The sequence below is a fragment of the Oenanthe melanoleuca genome, chromosome 2 (genome assembly GCF_029582105.1).
Source record: "Oenanthe melanoleuca isolate GR-GAL-2019-014 chromosome 2, OMel1.0, whole genome shotgun sequence".
NCBI lineage: Eukaryota > Metazoa > Chordata > Aves > Passeriformes > Muscicapidae > Oenanthe > Oenanthe melanoleuca.
In genome coordinates this window covers 20,979,925-20,989,514 of record NC_079335.1, presented here as the reverse complement: position 1 = coordinate 20,989,514, position 9,590 = coordinate 20,979,925, and positions in this window count along the sequence as shown.

The following is a 9,590-nucleotide window of genomic DNA, read 5'->3' as shown; positions in this document are numbered from 1 at the left end:
TCCCAGACAATGCCTAGGTGGCAATAGCCTTCTCAACCATCAGACACTCACAGAAACATTACAAACTGGTGTGTAAGCTTTCCTTGCTGATAGAGTAGCACCGTTCCCGTTAACCCTCCCCTTTCTGCTCGAACAGCATCTGAGGAAAGGGAAAACAAAACAAAAAAGCAGAGTCTCAGTATCTGTTTTCACTAGTAACTAGATTTGTAAAAAGTCTAAAGAGCAGTGGGACAGGCAAGGAATTACAGAGACGATTTTTGGGGTTTTTTTTTTGTTTGTTTGTTTTTGTTTTTGTTTTTTTGTTTTTTGTTTTTTGTTTTTGTTTTTGTTGGTTTTAGTTGGGTTTTTTTGTTTTTTGGTTTTTTTTGGGGGGGGTTTTGGTGGGGTTGGTTTTTTGTTTTGTTTTGTTTTCTGCTTTATAATTCAAGACTTCAACAGTGGGTTTGTTATTTTTAGACAATTCATTTTGAAAGACAGTATCTAGAATAAATTATTAAGCCCCTCCTCTTATTTTCTCAAATACACAGTCATCTTCATTTCACCTAACTAAAAATCTTTTACTTGAGATACAACCCAAATGAATTACATGCAGAGAAACAAAAGAAGGGCATCTCAATAATTATAGGTAGATACAAACATGCTAGAAAATCTCACATAATACAGTTCAGGTTGATCTCTTCGGGATGTTTCAGAGAGAACAGATTTTTTTTTTTTTTTTTCCTGCAGGAATAGAACACAAGAACAATTGTTTCTGCTCTAAGACTTATTACACTGGCTTATTACAATGTACTGTATGTGTGGATTGAACAGCAGTTCCAAAAGTGCCAATATCGATGTTATTTGGCTTTCTAGTAGCCACAAGGACATATATGCAGGTGCTTTAACTGCCTAATAGGCCTTCTGAATTAGATTGACTTAATCACACATTCTTTAACCATAACAACTGCATAAATGCTATCTTTCAAATCCACTTTTCCTAAAGGGTACCAAGTACTGTGTGAAGCTTCTGAATACCATATCTGGCAGGTATAATAAGCAGGTGAATTATACTATTCCATTGCCTGTATCTGCAGTTTTCTGTTGTATTAGGAAAATTTATGGCACTGATTTATCTTCTTGATATATCTTTGGAAAGTAAATGTCCTGAAAATCTAGTAAGTGTCCATCATGAAGCTATGTTAACCATGCTGCAATAACTAATATCAAGGCATTAGGAAGCTGGAACCAGGTTTTACATACGTTATCTCTGTAGAACTTATTTCATGCCTGTTTCAAGATTTCTAAAAGACATAACAGCAGAATTGCCTAGGTGCAGGCACTTCTACATCACAGCCTCACTATCTGCAGAGTCTACCTATGCTTCTTCATTTTCCTGCTAAATCTTCTGCTGCACTAGACTGCATTCAGACAAGACTTTCCAAGCTGTTTTGCTAAGCTAGTAGTATCATGAACCCTACAGGATTAGAAACAAAATATAAATGATATTTCTCTTCTCATGATTTAGCAGTAAGTTTTCACGGTTTTTTGACAGCATCAGTTAAATTTTCTCCAACTCAGAGCAAAGATTTATAAGACTCTTGGGGATGTTAATGCCAAAATTATAAAGTCCCAACTCAATCAACACTTTTTCAAATGAGAATGTACAAAAGATAAACTTTTACCTACATCTTTCAAGCATCTTGCAAAAAAAAAAAAAAAAAAAAAAAAAAAAAAAAAGAGAAATAGCAGAGGAAATCCTTAAGACCGTTGTTACACAGCATTTAGAAGTTAGCTAAGCATGGTTTAAGATTTGATATTAATGTTTTGAAAACAGAGCTTGGTGTGTGAAGATGTAAACCACTTCAAGTTTGCTGTATAAAATAACAGATACCATTCCATATACCATATATCACTGTTTAACGCAAGAGCATATTGTGACTTGCTTTAACAGATCTATTCTAATTATCAGCTTTAATTTTTTTAGCTCACTGAGTTTTGTGTCAGCAGCCAGACACAGCTGATAAGCTCAGTGATTTTCTGTTGCCCCATCCAAGGCTGCTCTTCTCACAAAAATATATTTTAAATATGTTCAGGTCAGACCAGTGGCCTCAAGCCCAGAGTGCCACAGAACTTAGTCCTTGCTAAAGCTTTGCCACAGCAAAGCCATTAAACCACATCCTTTGGTCTCCAGCATAGATGCAATTCTAGTCAGAAAATGTTGTCTCTCTTAATGTCAAGTGTAAGTTATTTATGAATGCTGAAGGCCACACCTAACCTAGAATCTCATGTCCAGCAGTAACAAGTACAGAGCACTTCAAAGAAAGGGGCAAGAGAACCCACTACACAGTTTAATCAATTTGCTTATTGAAGAGCAGTTAGTGATTGGTTTTTATGGTTTCTGAAGGTACAGCAACATCACTTTTTTTTCTGAATTCAGATTGAGTTTTTAGAAATATTTTTTCTTCAGCCAATCACACACTGTAATAGAGGTATTTATTTTAATTCACTTTATGTTCATTCAACAAATGACTTGAAAGAGCAACATCATTTAGCTGTTCAGGAACTATCAGCAATGGATACCAATTCCTGCAGATGAACTTAGAATTGCATTTTTTATGAGATGGGAATGTCCTGTGTATGGTATGTATTGTGTCAGATTTTCCAAAGGGGTATGATTCCCAACCAGAGGGAAAAAGAAATGCACAAACAATCCTAGTGTGGAATCTAAGTACAACTCTGTAAAAGATATCAGCATGTGCATGCAGATAAATACCTGACCTCCATATACATTCTGTCTCTCTGTAAATTTCAGATGTGCCATTCAGAAGCACTTGCAATAAGCAAATAAAATGAAGCAAGTTGTTGAACCATCAAGCTAAAATAAATTTTTTTATTCAGACATGTTTTTTGCCTTCTTCATCCTCCCAAAAATTCAGGTTTTCCTTCTTTTCCTACCCAAAGAAATCCTTACTAAATTTTTTAGAAGTTTACCTAGCCAGTAAACAGAGGTTGGGCTAAAAAACACAAGCAAGAACACACTGTCTTTACATTTTGGACACAATTTCTCACTCACTAACCTGTTTTTGTTGGTTGCTGGATTTCTTACTATTTTTCATATATTTAGGCATCTTGATCTCCAGAATGGATTGACAAATGTAAATTCAGAATAAGCTGAAATGCTCTTCTAATTACAGTAGCAAAATATGCTGAGAAAATCAGCATTCAGTTACTCCCAGCAGCAAGAGTGTAAGAAATGAACTGCAGACTGGCCTTTCTCTCATAACTCTGTTTTAGTACAAGCTACTATCCACAGCTGATTAGTTACATAGTGAATGCTAACCTTCATAATTAAAAGTTTACTTCCATTAGAAATAAATTTAGAAATAAAGAGATCCAATCTTTCCCAAGATTAAAATTGGTCTTTTCTTCTGAATCAGTTACAGTTTAAATCTGTGAAGTAACATGTTGTTCATTTCCTCACTGCTAATTCTAATCAGCTTGGGCCTAGAAGATTACACGTGGTCCTTCCTTTTTTCCTCTTCAGACATTTCATCTGGCAGACAAAGTCTTTAGATGTCACAAGGTTAAATAAAGACATTAATAATGCTGGAAATTATTTTTTAAAAATATCAAATATCTAAACATCCTTCCATCCTGAAAGGCCTATATAAAAGATAGAAGTATTTTAGCTACAAATCAGACTTTTAGTTGATTAACACTTCTATTTAAAATAAAAATTTTTCTCTGTGTGAATGTCACAGATCTCAATTTGGTCTAGCATTGCAGCAGATGGAGAAAGCAAGTGAAGTGGGGAAAAATTTAAAGCCAGAAATGGATAGAACAGGGTAGTGCAGAACGTACAAAAATTATACCATCTATATCCTTTATCATACACAGAAAAATCAAAGTCAAGGAGAGAGAATGTAAAGCATACTATTAAAGCTGTGATGATAAACCTTCTAACATTCAGAAAATTATTTCAGCAAAACTGACCAAAGATGTGCTTTATAGTCAATTAATTCTGGACTGAAATTTTGGAATGTGCAAGATACTTTTCCTCAATGGTAGTTCTCTCAGCATGCTTGTAAGAGTGATAGAGTAGCAGCCATATCTCGTATTAAATACAAATTCCTGTACCAACACACACACTCACCATTTCTTGGCCTTTGGCTGCCTTCATTATCTGTCTTGATACCATTTTCTTCAAGCAGCTACTGAACACAAAGGTCTAAAGAGAATAAACCAGAGAGCTTTCTGATTTTTTCAAAATTACACACTTGACTCTTCCATTCCTTCTCCAGGAGGAAATTACAGTCCCTAACTACTGAAATATCATTTTCCTGACTCAGTTAATTTTACCCTGTTCTTAAGTAACAAACGAGCTGCAGTTCCTTATGGCCCAGCCTCAGCATGACTAACCCTGTAAGATTACATTTTACCCTGATCTTTTCCTAAAAGCATTGAGAAATAACCTGTTTTGTGTACAAAATTATCCAGTTTCATGTGCCTGAGTCATTGTACTCAAATCAGAGCTCCAGTGTGTCTTCTTTGGCTTCCTTTTTATACCCTGGAAAAGCAAACAAACAGAAAAATGAAACAAAAACCCTCCAGCCAATGAACAAGGGGAACAGCTAAAAACAGCATTAATGTGTTCAGCCTTCTATCAGAATCAGTCAATTAGGTTCATTTTACACAGTATACAAATAAAACAGCTGAAATCTCTACCAGAACACTTTCCTTGTGGGAGGGAGCAAGTGGGAGGTAGGAAGGGGGAGTCTTTGCAACCATAAAGCTGTCTAAAGCAGTTATTTTGCTCCCACATGAAACTCTGACAACTCTGCTTCCAGAAGGAAAGGAAAGGAAAGGGGCAGGTAAAGCATGACATGGAATGCTAGGAAAGAAAGGAAACAGAGTAAAGCGAGATGTTTCACTGCTGTAAAGGCTGCCAAGGGAATGTGTTTCAGAATAGGTTTGGAGGGGAATGTGGGCAAGTGGAAGATAATTAAAACACATCACCACCTTCTCCCCAGACATTCCAACCTTATTTTTCATGGAGATGAAGTGAATGCAGATACAAAGTTGTTGAGTTATTCACGGGTCTGGGTCTTCAAAGAGACAAGAGCAATTGTTTGTTGCTGTAAAGTTGTTTGTTGCAGAAGTACATCAGTCTCGAAGGCAAAGAGTTCAGAATATTAAAGTCCATGCTAAGATTTTTTGGCATAGAGTCCCAAGCAGAAGAATCAGCAGCAGCTACCTGGCATTTCCTCTTTGGCCTCTGGGTGGTGATGATGGTGATGATGGTGGTAGTGATGGTGTTCTCTCACCCCAATATAGGAGGTTTTATTGATAAATCATTCAATGAACTAAAAACAGAAACCTAAAACATTCCTTCTACAGTGACTAGAATCTTAATTTTAGAGTATGAAAGCAGTATCATAATTTACACACATAGCTCTATCTATTCACGTAAATGGTCCTATCTGTTCTAACTAGAAAGTGTAAGCAATGTTCTTACTATGTTTTCATTATGTCTGGGGCTAAGTTTCTGAACTTTTAACTGCTTGAACTTTATCTAGATTTTAGGGCTTTTTACTCTCTTGAGACACTTATAGTATATTCTTACTTAAAACTAAAACTTTTACTTCATATCTGTGTGACTTAATAATATTTCTACTAACTTAAAACTAAACTTTACTACTCCTGGACTCCTACTTCATGTATGGGCTTAATATATTTTAATTTCTCTAAAGGCTTTAATTCAATCCCTGCATTCTTCTCTTTCTCTCTGAGGGACTCAGAGAGGCTTCTATTTGCAAACTCCAACACAAAGTCAGCAAAGTACTTACAAGAAAAGTAACCTGTCAAATTCTTAACCTGTTGATTTTAAAGCTGACCTCTAATTTGGTTAGTAGGCAGCATCATGCAGCAGCTAATCTCATCATTGCCAACACGGATGTCAGCTGAGTAGCTTTCTTCTAGATAGTCACAAATAAAAGGATCAAACATCAAGCTGTATGTGCCATAAAACTGTATTTCTCAAATCTGCATTGAGAAATGCACCAAAAAGATGGAACTAATACTCTTTCCTCCAGAAAGTATTCCTAATGCTCTTTCTTCCAGAAGGACACGGATTCACAAAATAGGTCTGTATTTGATTCAGAGAATAATACTCATAGTCCAGAGTAAGAAACTTGATTTTTAATTTTTTTTTTTAACGGGATATGATGAGATGGATCTTTTGAATGATTGGCATATATGATAATAGTAAGAGGTAAAACTAATATAAGAAATACTGTGAACAACAACCCAGCAGTCTGAATTTTCATCTGGTTGCCTAAACTGAATGACAAACTTTTGCACCTGAGTTTTGCAGAGAAGAATAGCATTCAATCAAATACTTCTTGCTATCTCTTGAGATCCAGCTCATTCTGTTGGGAATTTTATAAAGTATTAGCAAGATGGGAATCTCCTTTTCTATTTGGTGGTTCAGTATCTGACCAGGAGATGAGAGACCTGGATCTCTAGTTCAAACGACTCCACAAAACCATGCTCTCTTTTTGAAGTCACAGCCCCTAGTACTATTTCTTTAAAAAACGCACTTCTTTGATATTTTTTGATTGTTCTTTTAAAATACTGTTTTACCTTTGCTTTGTTTACATTTTTTGTAGAAATTGAAGTTCCTGCATCTGCTCATCTGTTGGTTTAACCCAATTCCTCTTAACTTTCTGGACTGCCTTAAAAGAATTTTTAAAAATAGCAGAAAAAGTCAGCAAAAACATATTTCCTTTCACGTAAACATTCAGAAATGCATAGAAATAGAAATAGAAGGCTTGCAGTTTATTTTGGTTTTCAAACAAGGCCTTTTATTTTAGGACAAGTTCATTCTACACTCTTCTTTCCTCATTAATTAATAGCTTCCAAAGCTGTGTGTAGGTATACAACTCAACAAACCTACAGTTCACCTACATGCTCTCGTAACATGGCAGTGTGCCTACGTATCAGGAACAATAGGATACATATATCACCAGAAAATACAGTGGGTAGATACTGAAATATGTCCTTTTGAGCAATATTTTTGCCATGCATAAGCCATAGATGAGTTAGAATCTCTAATACAAAGGTTTGAAGGAGAAAAAACTCCAAAACACCAACATGCCCCCTATCAACAACAGCTATATCCAGCACTGAGAAAAGTGACACAAATCCGTGCCAACAATAACCATTTATAAATATGTCAAGAATTTGTATAAAAGATTAAATTAATCTGGGAAAGGTAATATTTAAGATTACAAAGCCATTTCTTTTTACCTTCATATGTAGCAAGTTCAGTGAAATTCTACAATCCATCAGCAGTGTATTGAGAGAAGGATCCATACAACCTTCCCAACCAAAGGATAAGTAAAATAAGTAATAAAACATGAAGAAATTCTTCTGTTGAACAGTTGTTTGAATTTTTCAGCGAAATAAAATGGAAGTGCAATCCAGAAAGATTTCATTACTTACCAGATTAAAAAACACCAAACCAAACAACAGACGTGATCTTGAAGTGTGTCCCGTACTCATTCTTTACACATTGTAGCAGAATGGAAATAAACTGGGGTCAGGTTATCCAATCTCTCCACTGATTTTAGTGGTACCGAACATGTAAGTTACAATATAGAACTAACACCTTTTCCTCCTTTTCTCAAACAGCTCTGGGTTTCTTTACACCGTAGATGGTAAGGCTCCTAGAGCAGCCACTGCCATGCTGCAGTACTGGCATACAGGACCTAGCCTGAAGCCAGAGAGGTGCAGCACCAAGCGCTGTGGAGCTGCGGCAGGCGGAGCTCAGTGCAGCAGCAAAGCAAATTGAACTCTCAGTTGTCCACGTGCCGGGGGCACAGGTGGCCTGAGCCCTTTGATTTAAAGCAAGCTGGGTAAATCTCCACAACCATACAACTGGAGCAGCACAGGCTCCACGGCCATTCATTCATTCACGGACATTTCATTTGCACTATGCTGGCTCTTGCAGCCCAGACAGCCCCATTTCCTATCCTGGGCTTGGAGCAGTGCTGGATGGAGAAGGATCTGCTCAGACAGAGTTTGCCATAGCTGAGAACCACGCAGTTCTTTCACTGGACTGCTAGTTCTGCAGTTCATAAGGCATATATAGGGAAGCAGAGAAAGATTGGTAGAGCTCGAGCTCTAACGCAGTAGATTTAAACCAGACAAGTTACCAGTATCAAACAACAGGTTTCTGTGTCCCTTTCCTTGCTGCCACCAAAAGACATGGTCTGTTCTTCCTCTTCCACTCCATCCATTCTTCTGCTGCAATCAATACAACTCACTAAGCAAGGAAACATAGATTTTTGTTGTTATTGTTGTAGGGAGAAGTAGACCTGAGCACAACTGCAGCAGGGAGTCATTAGACTGGCCCTGCTCTGCTGCCTAACTGCCCCCTCAGGGCACTCTGACAAATGGGACCTTGGCACCAGGCTCCCCATCCCCAGGGTTTATCCTCACCCACAAGTCAGCATTACCATTTGCTGCACAACAAACAGAGCCAGGGGACTGACTCAGGCCACAAACAGGCTGTCAAAACCAAACCAAAAATAAAGAGCCAGTATTTTTAGACCAAGTTAGCTCCCCAATCCAGTTCACCACTGTTTGCCCACACAATCCCACCAGCATAATGGAGGAGTAGCCCAAGGAACAAGCAAATGAAAGGGGAAGAGTACTCTGCTGTTTAAGCCAGGCCACTTACTAAAAGAAATTCTCAAGCTATGGCCTCAGGTATTATGGATATGAGTGTATAGAAATGAGCACCACAGATAAAAAGTAATCCACCTCTGCCCAGAGGGGCAGCTTGCAACTCAGAACTCAAAGTTCTCTTCTGTATAGTTTATGGGTGTATTTTTATTTGTGGTAATTGCATTGTGCAAGTATAAATATCAGGAGGCAAGGAGCCACAAAGCACCTCTCTATAGATTCTGAGAGAGGGAATAAATAGCTAGCTACAATAAAGGATCCTTCAGGAATACTACAGTGCTAAAATTTAAACATGCAACACCACAGAAAACACTCAATTAGAAATTGGCCTCAGAAAAAGAGAAAAACAACAGTCAAGCTGCTGAAGCTTGAAGGCTTCATAACTAAGTTATTCAAGGGATTTCTTCCTCTGCTCGTATAGTTGTCATGCATCTTACTAGTTTCACTTAAGCTTCTTGCTCACCACTTTCTGGTCCCAAGCTTACAGTGCAACTCCTTCATGCTCTGAAGTCTCACATAAGGAAGTTCAAGTTCTGCCACTTTTTCCACCACTGGGAAAAGAAAAAAACCACGGAGATATTTGGTGAAGTCTAGTGAGATAGCTCAACTACTTTAATGTATCAGTTATTGCTGGCTAGCACTGTGCTTTTAGAGAAGGAAAACAGTACAGATTCTGGGGTAAAGTAAGGTGACAAGCTAGTTATCTTCCTCACTTCTCTGAGTCTTATCTTACAGAAAAGTCTGGGCTCTACTACTTACAGAATATGTCTGCTCTCTGAGACTATGGACTTATAGGATAGTCTTCACTCAAAACACAACTAAGCATGATATATGTTAAAGGACACATGGATGGAAACTTCCAG